This window comes from Trachypithecus francoisi, unplaced genomic scaffold (genome assembly GCF_009764315.1).
Source record: "Trachypithecus francoisi isolate TF-2019V2 unplaced genomic scaffold, Tfra_2.0 Lachesis_group4, whole genome shotgun sequence".
In the NCBI taxonomy this organism is placed as follows: domain Eukaryota; kingdom Metazoa; phylum Chordata; class Mammalia; order Primates; family Cercopithecidae; genus Trachypithecus; species Trachypithecus francoisi.
The window spans coordinates 60476163-60495939 of record NW_022681469.1 but is presented as its reverse complement, the minus strand read 5'-3'; the positions used below and the strand labels follow the sequence as shown (position 1 = coordinate 60495939).

At 37.8% G+C, this 19777-nt stretch overlaps 1 long non-coding RNA gene across 3 annotated transcripts in view; it reads left to right on the top strand.

Moving 5' to 3' along the window:
- Window positions 1-19777, top strand: part of LOC117072042 — a 113217-nt gene that overhangs the window by 74563 nt on the left and 18877 nt on the right. For 2 of the 3 annotated variants that reach the window (XR_004432689.1, XR_004432691.1), the window contains exon 6: window positions 2589-2650. This is a non-coding gene — a long non-coding RNA (uncharacterized LOC117072042). Of the gene's footprint in view, window positions 1-2588; window positions 2651-5025; window positions 5104-19777 lie in introns of those variants that run through there. The other variant, XR_004432690.1, reaches the window with a different exon arrangement.

The following is a 19777-nucleotide window of genomic DNA, read 5'->3' as shown; positions in this document are numbered from 1 at the left end:
TACTATTTTAAACTTTGCAATTCATTATTTTCCGTGATCTCCCATTTCCTTATTCACAAATTGGCATTAAATTGCCAGATTTGTATGCTTTACCTTGGAACTCTAAGTTTATAAATTGAATATGTTTTGCCATACTATTCTGGGATTATGATCTTGGTACCTCTAAGAAATACTTTTATTTTAGCAAATATTGTATACTCTTTACAACAATTTACAATTAGAGGAAGATAAGGGGTGGCATGTCACATTCATGTATTTATTACCAAATTCAGATTATAATCAGTGGTCATGTCCATGGTTCAGGAGGTGACACAACATATAGCCAGAAATCAGTCATAAATATGAGAGCATAGGAGAAGAGATTTCATCTCTATCAAAATTGAAACATTTTTAGCAAAAAACCTAAGACCCAATAATATTATATAACAAGATATTTTTATAATTGTGTGTGAGATACATTTAAAATAGCCATTTAATAACTCATTGCTATAGTCTCTTAGATGATAAAGAAAACTTACACATTTTCCGTTCATACTTGTTTGATATATTATCAAAATTAGAGACTGTAGTCATAGATTCCTGAAAGAAGTGAGCTCAGGTTAGTGACATTAACCCTTGCCTTTCTGTTTGTAGATGTGATAGAAAATTTTAATCTTTGATGGAATATTTCTGACCAAAATTAGTATGTAAAGTATATGCTAATACTTGGTTTTAATTCTGGTTTATTACCGCAATGTCTTAATTGATCCATAAACTTGAACATCTTTTGCATTACAGAACACACTTGTAAACAATTTTGGAAGCTCTTAAAATTAAGGCTGGGGACTTTCACTAATATTTTTAGTTTGCTTTTTATCTAGAAGTTATATATTTTGTTTTGTTTACATCAAAAGAAGTACAGTGAATAACATTGTCTGTGTTTTTGCTTTTCCCCTTAAATGATACATAATAGAAAAATTTCATAGTACAAGGAGAATATTAAGCCATGGAAATACTCAGCTATATTTGAAAGACAATTATTAAAAGTTTACCTGAATACTAAGCTACACTTACAATGCAAATTGGAACGTTTCCCATAGACTTTTTTTTTTTCTTTGCATGGCGATCACAGTTAAGCAAGTTTGGAGTGTGCTATCTATTTTTTTCTTAGCTTCATCTGGTATCTCCATATACTGTGTTTGTCTCCTTCTCTTTCCCTTTCCACACTATTCCCTTAGAGCTTCCTTCCTTGTCCCTAAGACATTATTCCAAGCTGCCAGCTCAAGGACTCTATACTGTAATGCCCTGCAAATGACCGCATGGAAGCTATTGGTAGGTATAAATTTTAAGATAAAAAAGAGAAGCAAATAAGAAGCCATAACCTAGTCTAAAGGAAACATCTGGTCCCTACCAGAAGTGATGTGCTAAAAATGAAACACAGACCTGTGGGATTTGAATTTTAAGTTAATAACAATGACCACAATATAGCAATGAGTGATTTAAGCCGCTAAGATTTCAAGGTCTAACTCTTGATTAAGGTTTATATGACATCACCCCTTCCAGGAAACTTAGAAACATAGGAGATTGATTGTTAAAGGCAAGCAAAATTCATAAAGCAGAAAATATTTGTGATACTTGTGTTTTTGATTGACAGCAGATACAGTTAGGCCTGCTCAGTCTTTCTGTAAACTTTTCTTCCTGTACAGTTAAAAGTCAACTTTATACTCATTTTGTTCATAAAGACAATATCTAAAATATCTTTTATTATTATTTTTTGTCTTTTGACTTTATGTTGTGGACATTTAAGAGAGTAGAGATAATGGTATAATGAGCCCAGGTAATCATACCTCAGCTTCAATGTTTATCCACATGTTGCCATTTTGGCAGTAAATCACTTTTAGACATTCAATCTAAAGACCTTAACATAGAGGACAGACATGATATAAACGGATATTTGAATATTGGAATTTGGAGGCTAAATCAGAGATTAGATAATAATTGCAATGACCAAGGTGAGAGGTCACTAGGAAAAAACAGTCGCTAAATTTTATGTTTGTATTATATGCATGCCAATTCACAACACAGAACTGATTGAATTTATTTAGCTACTATGTGCTAATTGTAGTGTTAAAATATCTGCAGGATCAAAGAGATCATATACAACACTGTCACATACAACACGTCCAAAACGGTCACATCTACTTTTCTTGATGATAGCTCAAATAAAAACTCTATTCCATTGCCTTAATGCTAAATAGAAGCTTTAGCACATTACAATATAAATTCCCTTGGAGGTTTGGCATAGTTATTTGCAGGTCATGACTCAGTGTTAGCCAGTTTACCCTTGTTCATCTTAGGGCCTGCCACATTGAAGGCTTTCCATGAAATTGACCGAATGAATTGTTTCAATACGTAATGCAATAAAATACATTTTTAGGTACCAGTATAGGCAATTAGGAGATGTGTTCAGACTTTCTATTTCTTAATAATTCAATCTTGGTAGATTGCACATGTTCAGTAATTTATCCATTTCATCTAGGTTTTTGCAAATTGCTAGCATATAACTGTTCATAATACTTTCTTGTGATCTGTTGTATCTTTTCCCTTAGATCTCAGCATTCTCTCCAACGATGAGCCATTCTTCGTGAGTTCTTTGGTACAGATTTTCTAGGTAAGTCTGACTTTTGAGAAAATCTTTGGATGAGTTGTGATTATGAAAATCAGACTGACACACACATGCATAAAGTAATGCATAAAAAATCAGACTGACACACACATGCATAAAGCAAATTAATAGAGCTACCTCAAGTCACACATAAAGCTAAACGCTTGCTCAGGATTCTACAGCAATTAGAAGCCGACTCCATCTGACTCTTGGTCTTTTGACCACGTTGAGTTTTTATGTCCAAAGCATAACTTAAGTCTTATGTCCCCTTATTGTTCAGTTTATACCTATTCTTGTATCACCACTACTTCTATGCCTCCCTTACAGCTTATAGTTCTCATTAGCCACTAAATTAGAAGCCCCTGGAGAGAAATGATTATGGCTTTGCAGTCATCATTGTGCTTAGTAGTAAGTACCCAATAATACATTTGATTAGCAGTCAGAGAGCTAACACATTAACCATTTCACTTAAGCCTCATTAAATCTCTCATGTAAAGAGCACTACAGTGCAGATTATTGACTAGATGAGGAAACTATCTTATTTATCATCCAGGTATTATTCTTTATCCTTGTTCTCAGACCAAGTGACATCAAATGTGAAAATGTTGTTTGATTATAATATCCTTCCTTATCTTGGTAATCAGCTGTTTTTACCCTTACGACTTCAGTTCTGAATGGGGAATAATTGTCTAATAGATTGTCCATGAATCTGTCATACACTGTCAGATATTTTCCAAACACTGCCACTCAAATGACTTCTCAATACTCAGCTGCCTCAATTAACCTTTGAGATCAAAGACCCCATTTTTTTCTTTTTCAGACTGGGTTCACTCTGTCACTCAGGCTAGAGTTCAGTGGTGCAATCATAGCTCACTGTAGTCGCGACCTCTTAGGCTCAAGTGATCCTCCCACCTCAGACTCCCACATCAGACTCCCATCACTGAAATTACAGATATGATGTGCCACCATGCTTAGCTAAGTTTTATTTTTACTGTTTTGTAAATATGGGGTCTCACTATGTTGCCCAGGCTGGTCTCAAACTCCTGGGCTCAAGTAATCCTCCTGCCTCAGCCTCCTGTGTCACTGGGATTACAGGTGTGACCCACCACACCCAAGTCACATTTTCTCATATATGAACAAAAGGTGTTAGAATCCTGGGCCCTGAAAGGTTAGATTGTAATTATATGGATTCTAAACTTGGCCTTGAACTCATCATTACATAAATTTGAACTTGAGATGCACAAAAGGCCTGAATTTCAAATGAAAGATTTTTCACTATGCTCTGCAGATATTTGCTCTCATCAATATCTAGGTATAGCAGACAAAATGCAATATAATAAAAGGTATTTGGAAAATCAGAAAAATTCTCCCCTAACCCCAAATAAAAAAGTAAATCCAGTAGAATTAAAGCCTAAATGAATGAAGAGGATTAGACTGTCATGACGAATTTAGGAAGTACAACTACATTAAATATATGATCCCTTAAAAATTTTAATAACATTTATTTTTAAAATTATTATTATTATTATTTGAAGACAGTTTTGCTCTTGTTGTCTAGGCTGGAGTGCAGTGGTGCCATCTTGGCTCACCGCAACTTCCGCCTCCTGAGTTCAAGCAATTCTCCTGCCTCAGCCTCCTGAGTAGCTGGGATTACAAGCATGCACCACCACGCCTGGCTAATTTTGTATTTTTAGTAGAGACAGGGTTTCTGTGTGTTGGTCAGGCAGGTCTCGAACTCCTGACCTCAGGTGATCCACCCACCTCGGCCTCCCAAAGTGTTGGGATTACAGACGTGAGCCACCGCGCCTGGCCAATTTTTTTTTTTTTTTTTTTAAATTTTTTGATGCTATGCAACAGTTGTTCTTTGCGAAGTGCCACTCTCAAGTAATAAGAAATCTTACTGGAAAGAAAGATACAAAGGTACATTGAGTGATCATCCTTAGATAGCAGAATAAATTATATAGATATGTTTTCCATTTTAATTATTTGCCTGATTATCTATAAAGAGTGTGTTCAACTTTATAGAGAAAATAACAAAAACTATTAATATGTCAAATGGAAAATCATGACTAGAAGCACAATATAAAGACAATGGTTTGAATATTATTCCAAGGAAATATCACTTTAGGTTACCTGCTAGAATTATATTTACACTTTTAGTTTATGTAAGAGTATAGCAATAAAAATGCAAATGTTTATTTACATATGTTAGTATAAGAAATATAACTGACATTGTCTCACAAACTGTTTTTTACAACTATCTTAGGAGTATTACTTCAGTTTAAAATTAGTATTCATTCAATTTAGGGGGAGTTGGTTAAGTAATTGAAGATTCCTTACAGACTTATACAAAATAGTACTTCAAATCATTGCTTTCACAGATTTGGATCAGTTTTTTCCTTCTTGTACCTTCCTCTCCCAAATCATCTACAAAATCCAAGATTTATACAGCTTTGATTAAAAAAAAAAAAAAAAAAAGCTAGTTTCAAAGGCCAAGAACTTAATGGAGAGAACAAGCAGAATGGCTTACGAACAATTGTCTTCTATCTGGAGGATTCTGTAAATGAAAAGAGAATAAATACATTTCCTTCCTAGAGAAATCAAGCTGGAAATAAACAGAATGAACTTATATCCTGAATGCTGACATGTTTTGTAGACCTCATTCCCAGAATGTCTCTTTTTGCAATACTAACACTATTTACAAAGTCTTGGGTACAGGTAACTGATAACATTAGAGCTTCTGACAACAGAGATTACTTTTTAAAATGTCATAATCTTCAGGCTGTTTGATGAGAGACAGATGAGGGAACTTAGCGCCTTTCTCAACTATCCCTCACCACAGTCATTTTGTAATATTTGTTGTACATAAAAGTAGAGAGTACTGATCGCTCATTTTTTGCTAAATATGTAAAGTTAAGTGAAGGTGATTTTGGAGGTGATCAGAAGACAGTGGTGCATGAAATAGGAAAAATCCAATATCAATGAGGAGCCCCTTCCTTTCAATTTTTAAAAAGTGACATTTCAGAGATTGTGTGAAAGAACATTCTCAGACTTTCCCAATCCTCCTGTAATTATTTGAGACAAAACCTGCAATGAATTTCAGATAAAAATGAAGTACAAACAATATCAATGAATTCACCAGACAACCCCCCCCACCTACACACACACACACACACACACACACACACCCTAAATTCAGGGTGCGTGCTCTGTGTTGCAAAATACGTATCTATTTCTTGCTTTTGATCATGGATCAAGTGGCCTAATAACTTCTGATATGATTAAATTCAGAGTTTTATTGAAACCTCTTTCTATCAGCAAAGTGTAACAGCATGGTTGTATCTATTGGGCTTCTAGTGCAATGTGGTAACTGTTCTGTTCATTTCTTCTTTTCCCGTTTACTTTGCCTGTTCCTTGAGCTTCCTCTATTCACTTTGTCCTGTGCCACAGTATCTGATTACATGATCAAGGCACTTATGCAATGTGCTGACTGACACACCTCCTGCCTTCCTGGCATTGTGGTCAACATGCTTAAGGTAGAGATTACCATGGGAATTTCTGACTGGGTCTATGTATTTAAAATAATTGAGCAACACATACAATATCAGCAGCAAAGTGCAAAAAGTGCTGGAAAATAGAGGAAAGGACAGAGAAAAATGGTGAAGCAGTAACAGAAGCAAAGATAAATGGATACAAGATGGAAGAAAATATGACAATGTCTTATAAAAATCATGTCTAAGGTCTAAATTGTAGTTACTGTTCACAAAGAGCAATGAGAAATTCTGAATTCTATTTTTTGTTGTATATAGTGAAGTATTTTTTAAAATTTTATATATTTATAAGGTACAACATGGTGTTTTATATATTTATACATTGGGGAATGATTAAATCTGGCCTATTAACATATCCATCACTGCACATACTTATCCATTTTTTGTGGTGAGAACCCTCAAAATGTACTCTGTATTGCAGTTTTCAAAATTACAACACATTGTTGTTAACTATCATCCACATGCTGTATAATATAAGTCCCAAACATTCCCCCTGTCTAACTGACACTTTGTATCTTTTAACCAAGAACTCCAAGCCCTCTTCCTAACCACCCAAGAAGGGTTACCAACCGCCTGGTAACCACCCTTCTACTCTCTCTACCTCTGAGTTCAACATTTTAAGATTCCACATATAAGTAAGATTGTGCAGTATTGGTCTTTCCGTGTCTGGCTTATTTTACTTAACAATTCTCGGCCAGGAGGGTGGAGCAAGATGGCCGAATAGGAACAGCTCCAGTCTCCAGCTCCCAGCACGAGCAACACAGAAGACAGGTGATTTCTGCATTTTCCACTGAGGTACTGGGTTTATCTCACTAGGGAGTGCGGGGCAATCGGTGCTGGTCAGCTGTTGCAGTCCGACCAGCGAGAGCTGAAGCAGGGCGAGGCATCGCCTCACCTGGGAAGTGCAAGGGGGAAGGGAATCCCTTTTCCTAGCCAGGGGAACTGAGACACACAACACCTGGAAAATCGGGTAACTCCCACCCCAATACTGCGCTTTAAGCAAACGGGCACACCAGGATATTATATCCCACACCTGGCCGGGAGGGTCCCACGCCCACGGAGCCTTCCTCATTGCTAGCACAGCAGTCTGCGATCTAACTGCAAGGCAGCAGCGAGGCTGGGGGAGGGGCACCCACCATTGCTGAGGCGTAAGTAGGTAAACAAAGCCCTGGGGATGATCGAACTGGGGGGAGCTCACAGCAACTCAGAGGCCTGCCAGTCTCTGTAGACTCCACCTCTGGGGACTGGGCACAGCTAAACAACAACAACAACAACAACAAAAAAGCAGCAGAAACCTCTGCAGACGCAAATGACTTTGTCTAACAGCTTTAAAGAGAGCAGTGGATCTCCCAACAGGAAGGTTGAGATCTGAGAAGGGACAGACTGCCTGCTCAAGTGGGTCCTTGACCCCTGAGTAGCCTAACAGGGAGATATTCTCCACTGGGGCAGACCGACACCCCACACCTCACAGGGTGGAGTACATCCCTGAGAGGAAGCTTCCAAAGCAAGAATCAGACAGATACACTCGCTGTTCAGCAGTATTCTATCTTCTGCAGCCTCTGCTGCTGACACCCAGGCAAACAGGGTCAGAGTGGACCTCAAGCAATCTCCAACAGACCTACAGCTGAGGGACCTGACTGTTAGAAGGAAAACTAACAAACAGGAAGGACACCCACATCAAAACCCCATCAGTATGTCACCATCATCAACGACCAGAGGCAGATAAAACCACAAAGATGGGGAAAAAGCAGGGCAGAAAAGCTGGAAATTCAAAGAATAAGAGCACATCTCCCCTGCCAAAGGAACGCAGCTCATCGCCAGCAATGGATCGAAGCTGGACAGAGAATGACTTTGACGAGATGAGGGAAGAAGTCTTCAGACCATCAAACTCCTCAGAGCTAAAGGAGGAATTACGTACCCAGCGCAAAGAAACTAAAAATCTTGAAAAAAGAGTGGAAGAATTGATAACCAGAATAATTAATGCAGAGAAGACCATAAACGAACTGACAGAGATGAAAACCATGACACGAGAAATATGTGACAAATGCACAAGCTTCAGTAACCGACTCGATCAACTGGAAGAAAGAGTATTAGCGATTGAGGATCAAATGAATGAAATGAAGCGAGAAGAGAAGTGTAAAGAAAAAAGAAGAAAAAGAAATGAACAAAGCCTGCAAGAAGTATGGGATTATGTAAAAAGACCAAATCTACGTCTGATTGGGGTGCCTGAAAGTGAGGGAGAAAATGGAACCAAGTTGGAAAACACTCTTCAGGATATCATCCGGGAGAACTTCCCCAACCTAGTACGGCAGGCCAACATTCAAATTCAGGAAATGCAGAGAACACCACAAAGATACTCCTTGAGAAGAGCAACTCCAAGACACATAATTGCCAGATTCACCAAAGTTGAAATGAAGGAAAGAATCTTAAGGGCAGCCAGAGAGAAAGGTCAGGTTACCCACAAAGGGAAGCCCATCAGACTAACAGCAGATCTCTTGGCAGAAACTCTACAAGCCAGAAGAGAGTGGGGGCCAATATTCAACATTCTTCAAGAAAAGAATTTTCAACCCAGAATTTCATATCCAGCCAAACTAAGTTTCATAAGTGAAGGAGAAATAAAATCCTTTACAGACAAGCAAATGCTTAGAGATTTTGTCACCACCAGGCCTGCCTTACAAGAGACCCTGAAGGAAGCCCTAAACATGGAAAGGAACAACCGGTCCCAGCCATTGCAAAAACATGCCAAAATGTAAAGACCATCGAGGCTAGGAAGAAACTGCACCAACTAACGAGCAAAATCACCAGTTAATATCATAATGGCAGGATCAAGTTCACACATAATAATATTAACCTTAAATGTAAATGGACTAAATGCTCCAATTAAAAGACACAGACTGGCAAATTGGATAAAGAGTCAAGACCCATCAGTCTGCTGTGTTCAGGAGACCCATCTCACATGCAGAGACATACATAGGCTCAAAATAAAGGGATGGAGGAAGATCTACCAAGCAAATGGAGAACAAAAAAAAGCAGGGGTTGCAATCCTAGTCTCTGATAAAACACACTTTAAACCATCAAAGCTCAAAGGAGACAAAGAAGGCCATTGCATAACGGTAAAGGGATCAATTCAACAGGAAGAGCTAACTCTCCTAAATGTATATGCACCAAATACAGGAGCACCCAGATTCATAAAGCAAGTCCTTAGAGACTTACAAAGGGACTTAGACTCCCATACAATAATAATGGGAGACTTCAACACCCCACTGTCAACATTAGACAGATCAACGAGACAGAAAGTTAACAAGGATATCCAGGAATTGAACTCATCTCTGCACCAAGCGGACCTAATAGACATCTATAGAACTCTCCACCCCAAATCAACAGAATATACATTCTTCTCAGCACCACATCACACTTATTCCAAAATTGACCACATAATTGGAAGTAAAGCACTCCTCAGCAAATGTACAAAAACAGAAATTATAACAAACTGTCTCTGAGATCACAGTGCAATCAAACTAGAACTCAGGACTAAGAAACTCAATCAAAACCACTCAACTACATGGAAACTGAATAACCTGCTCCTGAATGACTACTGGGTACGTAATGAAATGAAGGCAGAAATAAAGATGTTCTTTGAAACCAATGAGAACAAAGATACAACATACCAGAATCTCTGGGACACATTTAAAGCAGTGTGTAGAGGGAAATTTAGAGCACTAAATGCCCACAAGAGAAAGCAGGAAAGATCTAAAATTGACACTCTAACATCACAATTAAAAGAACTAGAGAAGCAAGAGCAAACACATTCAAAAGCTAGCAGAAGGCAAGAAATAACTAAGATCAGAGCAGAACTGAAGGAGATAGAGACACAAAAAACCCTCCAAAAAATCAATGAATCCAGGAGTTGGTTTTTTGAAAAGATCAACAAAATTGATAGACAGCTAGCAAGACTAATAAAGAAGAAAAGAGAGAAGAATCAAATAGACGCAATAAAAAATGATAAAGAGGATATCACCACCGACCCCACAGAAATACAAACTACCATCAGAGAATGCTATAAACACCTCAATGCAAATCAACTAGAAAATCTAGAAGAAATGGATAATTTCCTGGACACTTACACTCTCCCAAGACTAAACCAGGAACAAGCTGAATCCCTGAATAGACCAATAGAAGGCTCTGAAATTGAGGCAATAATTAATAGCCTACCAACCAAAAAAAGTCCAGGACCAGATGGATTCACAGCTGAATTCTACCAGAGGTACAAGGAGGAGCTGGTACCATTCCTTCTGAAATCATTCCAATCAATAGAAAAAGAGGGAATCCTCATTAACTCATTTTATGAGGCCAACATCATCCTGATACCAAAGCCTGGCAGAGACACAACAAAAAAAAGAGAATTTTAGACCAATATTCCTGATGAACATCGATGCAAAAATCCTCAATAAAATACTGGCAAACTGGATCCAGCAGCACATCAAAAAGCTTATCCACCATGATCAAGTGGGCTTCATCCCTGGGATGCAAGGCTGGTTCAACATATGCAAATCAATAAATGTAATCCAGCATATAAACAGAACCAAAGACAAGAACCACATGATTATCTCAATAGATGCTGAAAAGGCCTTTGACAAAATTCAACAGCCCTTCATGCTAAAAATGCTCCTCAATAAATTCGGTATTGATGGAACGTATCTCAAAATAATAAGAGCTATTTATGATAAACCCACAGCCAATATCATACTGAATGGACAAAAACTGGAAAAATTCCATTTGAAAACTGGCACAAGACAGGGATGCCCTCTCTCACCACTCCTATTCAACATAGTGTTGGAAGTTCTGGCTAGGGCAATAAGGCAAGAGAAAGAAATCAAGGGTATTCAGTTAGGAAAAGAAGAAGTCAAATTGTCCCTGTTTGCAGATGACATGATTGTATATTTAGAAAACCCCATTGTCTCAGCCCAAAATCTCCTTAAGCTGATAAGCAACTTCAGCAAAGTCTCAGGATACAAAATAATGTGCAAAAATCACAAGCATTCTTATACACCAGTAACAGACAAACAGAGAGCCAAATCAGGAATGAACTTCCATTCACAATTGCTTCAAAGAGAATAAAATACCTAGGAATCCAACTTACAAGGGATGTAAAGGACTTCTTCAAGGAGAACTGCCAACCACTGCTCAGTGAAATAAAAGAAGACACAAACAAATGGAAGAACATACCATGCTCATGGATAGGAAGAATCAATATCGTGAAAATGGCCATACTGCCCAAGGTTATTTATAGATTCAATGCCATCCCCATCAAGCTACCAATGAGTTTCTTCACAGAATTGAAAAAACTGCTTTAAAGTTCATATGGAACCAAAAAAGAGCCCGCATTGCCAAGACAATCCTAAGTCATAAGAACAAAGCTGGAGGCATCACACGACCTGACTTCAAACTATACTACAAGGCTACAGTAACCAAAACAGCATGGTACTGGTACCAAAACAGAGATCTAGACCAATGGAACAGAACAGAGTCCTCAGAAATAATACCACACATCTACAGCCATCTGATCTTTGACAAACCTGAGAGAAACAAGAAATGGGGAAAGGATTCCCTATTTAATAAATGGTGCTGGGAAAATTGGCATAAGTAGAAAGCTGAAACTGGATCCTTTCCTTACTCCTTATACGAAAGTTAATTCAAGATGGATTAGAGACTTAAATGTTAGACCTAATACCATAAAAACCCTAGAAGAAAACCTAGGTAGTACCATTCAGGACATAGGCATGGGCAAGGACTTCATGTGTAAAACACCAAAAGCAATGGCAGCAAAAGCCAAAATTGACAAATGGGATCTAATTAAACTAAAGAGCTTCTGCACATCAAAAGAAACTACCATCAGAGTGAACAGGCAACCTACAGAATGGGAGAAAATTTTTACAATCTACTTATCTGACAAAGGGCTCATATCCAGAACCTACAAAGAACTCAAACAAATTTACAAGAAAAAAACAACCCCATCAAAAAGTGGGCAAAGGATATGAACAGACATTTCTCAAAAGAAGACATTCATACAGCCAATAGACACATGAAAAAATGCTCATCATCACTGGCCATCAGAGAGATGCAAATCAAAACCACAATGAGATACCATCTCACACCAGTTAGAATAGCAATCATTAAAAAGTCAGGAAACAACAGATGCTGGAGAGGATGTGGAGAAATAGGAACAGTTTTACACTGTTGGTGGGATTGTAAACTAGTTCAACCATTGTGGAAAGCAGTATGGCGATTCCTCAAGGATCTAGAACTAGAGGTACCATGTGACCCAGCCATCCCATTACTGGGTATATATCCAAGGGATTACAAATCATGCTGCTATAAAGACACATGCACATGTATGTTTATTGTGGCACTATTCACAATAGCAAAGACTTGGAATCAACCCAAATGTGCATCAGTGACAGACTGGATTAAGAAAATGTGGCACATATACACCATGGAATACTATGCAGCCATAAAAAAGGATGAGTTTGCGTCCTTTGTAGGGACATGGATGCAGCTGGAAACCATCATTCTCAGCAAACTATTGCAAGAACAGAAAACCAAACACCACATTCTCACTTATAGGTGGGAACTGAACAATGGGATCACTTGGATTCGGGAAGGGGAACATCACACACCGGGGCCTATTAAGGGGAGGGGGGAGGGGGAGGGATTGCATTGGGAGTTATACCTGATGTAAATGACGAGTTGATGTGTGCTGACGAGTTGATGGGTGCTGACAAGTTGATGGGTGCAGCACACCAACATGGCACAAGTATACATATGTAACAATCCTGCACGTTATGCACATGTACCCTAGAACTTAAAGTATAAAAAAAAAAAAAAAAAATCAAAACCCCCCAAAAAAAAAAAAAAAAATTCTCGGCCGGGCATGGTGCCTCACGCCTGTAATCCCAGCACTTTGGGAGGCCAAGGCAGGTGGATCACATGGTCAGGAATTTGAGACCAGCCTGGCCAGCATGGTGAAACCCCATCTTTACTAAAAATATAAAAAATTAGCTGGGCATGGTGATGCTTGCCTGTAGTCCCAGCTACTAGGGAGGCTGAGGCAGGAGAATTGCTTGAACCTGGCAGACAGAAGTTGCAGTGAGCTGGGATGGAGCCATTGCACTCTAGCCTGGACAACAGAGCGAGATTCTGTCTCAAAAAAAAAAAAAAAAAATTCTCTGCAGGTTTATCCATGCTTTCAGAAATGACAAGTTCATTTTAGATGCAGTTCTGTCGAAATCATCCCCAAGAACCTTAGGAACATCACTTGCGCAAGCTCCCTGGGTTCTGTTTTCTATTAAACGGCAATAAACATATTTGGCCTGCTGATCTTGCAGCCTTGTTCACTGTGGCATGAACCAGTGCCTGTAATAAATAAAGCTTGGGACCGAGCAGGAGCTCAGTACAGCTGTGAACACCCAGAATGAAAGCCTTTCAAGACTCAAACACCCAGGGCTCTTCCTAGGCAAAAATTCGAAATAAATGGAAGTCTATTTTGACTTCCTTGCCTCCCATTCTCATGAAATTTCACAATTTTACTATTGGCCTTTCCCCTCTCCCATTAAAAGGAGCTCTTGAGTCATTTCCATTTGTTCCTTCGTTTGAAAAGAAACATTTACACTGTTTATTTAATTTTTATGGTAGGTAAAACTTAATCATGGGTCATAGAGATAGTATATTGAGGCTCAGTTTTATTTGGAGAAAGGCTCTCTTTATTTCATAGCTAAAGCCATGTTTTAAATTATTATAGCACTGTACTGCTCAATTCAAAGGAAGACAAAGGGCCTGAGATCAGGTGTTAATGGCCAAAAAATGTGATCAAGGAGAACTGTGTGGGAAGAAGCTGGGAAGGTAAGATTTCAAAGCAGGAAAGTACAGAGCTGGAATTACAATGCAAAGAAGGAAACCAGTCACACAGAAGACACAATGTCACTCTATACTCTGCATTCAGGTTTCTTTGGGTTGTCTAATATTTAAAGCCTGATGTAGTCCAGGCCCAAATCCAGGAAACTATTTTTAAGGTCTGTATTAAGTGGGAATAGGGGCAAGGCAGGCACAGGGGTAGGAGAACTACTTTCAGTAAAAATTATATATTTGCCTCACAGTTCTCAATAGAATATTACAAATTACATATTCTTGATTTGAAGGGGTAAATTAATTTTGTATAAATTTGATTTTACTTACTTTCTATTAACTAAGACATTCAGTTACATTTTGAGCATTATATATCACTTATATTTTAACTATTTTAACCCATATTATTGAGATCCACACATTCTGGAATGTTTTCTGTTTTAATGGAACCATGTGGTTTGAAGATGTTCTTCATGGGTGGCTGACGTATTCTGCTATTTATTTGGAAGAACTTGAAAATTATGTTATTGTTACCTGTAGGTTTATTTTGTTTGGCTAAAGCCATCATAAACTTCATTATTCGATGAGGCTCTTTCAAACTCTTCAGATTGTGATGTGTATTTTTTTTAATGTGGTTAACTGAGATAAGTGAACACGATGGCAAAATACATACATTTCATTGCTGCTTCTGCTATATTCTTTTCAATGTTAAATATTCTGTAATTCTAGTAAGTGTGTGACTTTATATATTTATGACCAAGTTTTAGTGTTAGATTGAGCCCTTAGAGGCTCTGTTTTCCAAGCAATAATTGATATGTTTTAACAGTTTTAATTTGGAATCGTTAAAACATCACTTAGCATGGTTTATTGCCTGTAATAACCACCTGTGAATATTTGTTGTGTGAAGAGACTTCAGTTTAGTAATATTAATATTGAATAAAACAATACAAATATGTTTGCTATTTTGCTGTTTTCTATAAATAATGCTTTCATGTGCAAAGGAGTCTTTAGTTTCCCAGCTTTAGTCCTACTTACCCCTCTAGACTCAAGTGTTACTTCCTAAAAGGTGTCTTCCTGGACCCCTAAAACTGGGACCTTCCTGTCCTGAATGCTTCCTGTGCGTATTTCTGTTCCTGCAGTTGTCATGCTATTTTGTGTTAATGCTGCTCTCTCTCTGTGCCTGTTTTTTTCCACCAGACTGTGAAATTCTTAAAGGCCAAAACTATAGATTATAATTTTTGTACTCTCCATGCCTGGAATATAAAATGTGCTGCGTATTTCTGGAGTAAATGGATAAATGAAAATATTGTCTCTTTTGCTAGATGACAATCCATGATTCCACATCTGTATAAATGAACAAACATGGCTGTGTAAAAGTTAAAATACTCTAGAAGATGGGGTCGCTACTTCCTCATTTTAATGCAGCCCTCTATATATGCCCCAACATTTCTATCGAGCAACTTTTGTGTAAGATAAATGTATTAACTGTCTGGGAAGATAATTTGTGAGAACATATTTTTTTTGAGAATTTGACATTGTGTTCACTTACCTTGGTTAACGACATTAAAAAATTCAGTTAAAAATGTTTTTATGGACTTTATTATCAGAAGCATAGCTGCCATTGTACATGAGTACATGTGTGTTTCTCTTTCCTGTCAAGTTTTTCTGATTAGAAGCAAAATCACATTCCTTTTGGAATCCAGATATTTTTGGTGTAAGACAAGCTTATTTTTAAATTGGCATATCAACACTCTTAAGCTCCAAACGATACTCTCCATCCTCCTTGAAATAACTGTATGTGACTAGATTGGTTCTCCAGGTTCTCACACACGGTGTCCCCTAGCATTTGGAGCTGGGACCACTTATTTCATCAGAGGCTCAGTCATTTCCAATATGCTGGACTGGGCTGGCTCACACCTCTAGGTCACAGGAGTGTCTCATGTTCTGGATCAAGGAGCAGTTATGCTGCCTCTATAATAGGCCTTGCTGCTGATGTTGCTTTTACTTTGGTACTCTGGTTTTGAGTACTGGGGTCCATAATTTTGTCTTCGTAAATCCTTCTAGGTATTAGATTCTGTACCAGAAAAATCACTTTCAATGAACTAAAGTTCCTGAACTTATTTTCTCCTAACAAGGTCTTAGACAGCGGCTTTGCACATTCTCTAATACATCCTATGCCTAATATAAGAATATTGATTATGTTTGATATCCACTGTGATATACCTGGTATCGGGGCCTACATTGCAACCAAATGGGGTAACTTGCTTTTCTGAACCCTATGAAATCAAGACACAAATGCACAGTAGGCTCCCTTCTCCTTGGGCTTTTCAAAAATTTTTCCATAATAAAAATGGAAAATGGGATCGTTGGCTTCATCAGCACTAACCTTATATCTCTGGAATTTTTTTTGTTCCAACCAACTATATCATACTGTTAATATTCTGACATCTGTTTTACTTGGTTCTTAAACTCAAATTTTTCTCTTAAGAGCACTAGCTTTAATTCTTAGACTCAGACACACTATAATACTTTGTCCTGTAAATCACCTTGCCTGATTTTCTAACATTTGCCCTCTGGCATCAGGCACAGTGATGGAAGGACTCAGAACTGTCTGTGCTATCATCACAGACTCAAAAATCCTGGCCCATTACTGGCCTGGTCCCCCACTAAGTCACAGAATAGCATATTCTCTCTTTTCCTTGCCTATATGAAGCTCCAAATTTTGTAGAAAAAGAATTTTCTGAGATATTAGTTTGTATCTGTCCCTTCTGTATCTCCTTTTATCCCTCTTCCAAGTAGATGCTAAGAGCTTTGAATTTTCTTGTCAAAAATATTCATTTTTATGGGATAAAAACAGAAGCTGCCTGAGGCCAACTGCTCTCACTGTCTTTTGTAAAAGCTAATGCTCACTGAAAAGTGATGCTAATGACCTGGAGAAAATGTTAAAAGTACGGAATATTTTTAAGAGTGAGAATTGTGGGGACAATCTCCAGCTTCTAGGAAGGAGACATGAGACTGGTAAGATGACAAAGACCCAGCTTCCTGCTAATAAGGGGAGACACATTACAGAAGGAACAGAAGATAAAAGAACCACAGGAGCAGGTAGTGGTGTCTCACACTTATGGAAACAACTTTATAATCATAGCCTCAGACCTATCAGTTGGACAGTGAAGTCTCTGAATGCCACTGAAGACTTTTGGAAAGGCAGAGAGATGGCACTACTTCAGACTCCCTGAAAGCAGGCTGCCAAGATGGTGGAAACTGATTTAAAATGGAAAAGCATAGTCCTGGGACTTCCATCAATGTGTGGCCCTGTGACATGCGCAGATAGTGTGATGTAAAGGAAGAAACCATCAGATCTCTAATAGTCTTTTTTCACCTGAAAAAGACTATTAGGTTTTATCTCTAATGCTCTGGCACACACAGTGTCCTGAGGTTGCACGAGAAAATCAAGCCCTGGTTTTTATCCACAAAAAAAGAATTATGTGCAATAATTTCTTTCTTATACATCTAGAATGGTATTTCCACTACACTGTCTTTTGGAGAATTGTTTTGTGGATCAGATGAGAAACTTGGTTGAGAAAGTCTTCAGCAAGAAAAGAGCACTGCCATCTCTCAAAGAGAAAACATTCCTGATATCATGAAGAAGAAAGGGGAGAAGTTGATTTTGGTGGAGGGGCAGGACTCCAAAAGGCCCCAAAAGAAAACCTTTCTCTAGCTTCATTACTCTTGGGGAAGTGGTAAGATCAAAATGGTTTCAAGCTGAGCCTTGAGAAACATCAAAATTCTTGGTTTCAATAAAGGATTTTTGAAGTGACAGAATTCCATAAACTCAGAGCACCAAGAAGACTTGGTCATTGAACATTTAATAACCATCAGTGAGAAATGTAGACTAGAGCAGCCTCCAGGGGCTTAAGTGTAGATTAAACTTCAGGACTTGTCCATGACTTGGACAGGAAGGAAGAGAACCTTCATGATCACAGAGATTGAATTAACTTCCAGCCCAGGGGCATGGGTACTCAGAATATAATTAGAGTTAATATAAAGAAATGGGGCCTCCTTTGCACTCTTTGTTTTGTGGCTGTAAGGTCATATTTACTACAAACATACCCACTGACATTGAAGGCACCTACTCTGAGCCCTATTTCTGCTAATTCCTGCCAGGTGGTTAGGAGATAAGGACTCAGTAAATCTCCCAGAGAGTAATGAAATGTTCACCAATCACCCATAACTCAAGGGCTCCTTCTTTCTTCCCCTTGTAAACTCAGGCTCCTTTCCACAATGAATATAAAGAGTCCCCCTCTTTCTTGATAATGGGGTCCAAACTTCTCACTGTCATGTTTATTAAGATCTAACCCCCGTTGCCCATTCCTGAGCTTCACTATTTTCTTCAATCTTTGTGCATTTCTGTCCTTTCTACAATTATTGATAGTCTGAAATTTCAGTTGCTTCCAGGATATCCATTTTCACATCTTGCCTTATGCCTACAGAGAGCCCTACAATTTGGATCCTCAATTCCACCAGCCTTTTCTATTATTGTCCTCTTGACTCAACCTGATCTCCCTGATACTGACCTGCAGTACAATGCGTGTCTTCTGTTCTAAGCTTTGAAACTAAAACTGAATAAACACTCCTCCTAATATTCTGATACTATTACTTGATGTGACATAGAAGCATTTTAAACTGAACAGATGACACTATAAAACCAAAACAATTTAATGATATAAAGGAAACAATAATAGTGGCATAGGTTTTTGGGTTTTGTTGGTTTTACTTTTAAATATTTTCTCAATTTTGTTTGTTTTAAAATGACAGAAAATATTATATATATTTATTATGTGCAACATGAATATATATATTGATATATATCATATATATCAATATACTTCAAAACATCACATTGCATATGATGCACATCAAGTTGCATATATATATATACACACATGCACACACACACACACACACACACACACACAGTGGAATGGCTCAGTCTAGCTAATTAACATGCACCATGTCTCACATGATTATTTTGTGGTGAGAACACTTAATATCCACTCTTTTGCATTTTCCAAGGATAGAATATATTGTTATTAACTTTTGTTTTAATGTAAAGTGCATCTCTCTAAGTATAATATGGAACCTATCACATTTATTATTCTGCCAACTAATAAGCTTCTGGTAAAACTCATACTATATATCACCAGTGTTTTGTTATTTCTAAAAAACATAGGTTGCAACAAATATTAGTGAGCAGAAAATTAATGTCTTATAAAGGAACTTCTTTATGGACACTATTAATCATATTCATTGTCCTGCTTTTGAAATTTGGGTTCTTCTATACTAAATAAAATCTGGATAACTTAATTCAGGAGAAACCACTAAAAATGGCTAGAAGAATAGAAGTATTAGAAAAGTAAAAACACAGTTGGAATAATTAATATGTTTGTAGTACGTAAGTGGATATGGTTGGGTGGTGACCATCACTGAAGGTATGGTTTGTTAATTTAAAATACAAATTGATTTAATTTGTATAAACATTACTGAATAATATAAAGCATTAAGCATGGTTTTAGAATTATCTTAAGAATATTCTTTAATACAAAGTAAATCATCTGTCTTAGTAAGTCATCATGATTCAACAGGCAATTAGAAAGATCTGGGAGGCCGGGCGCGGTGGCTC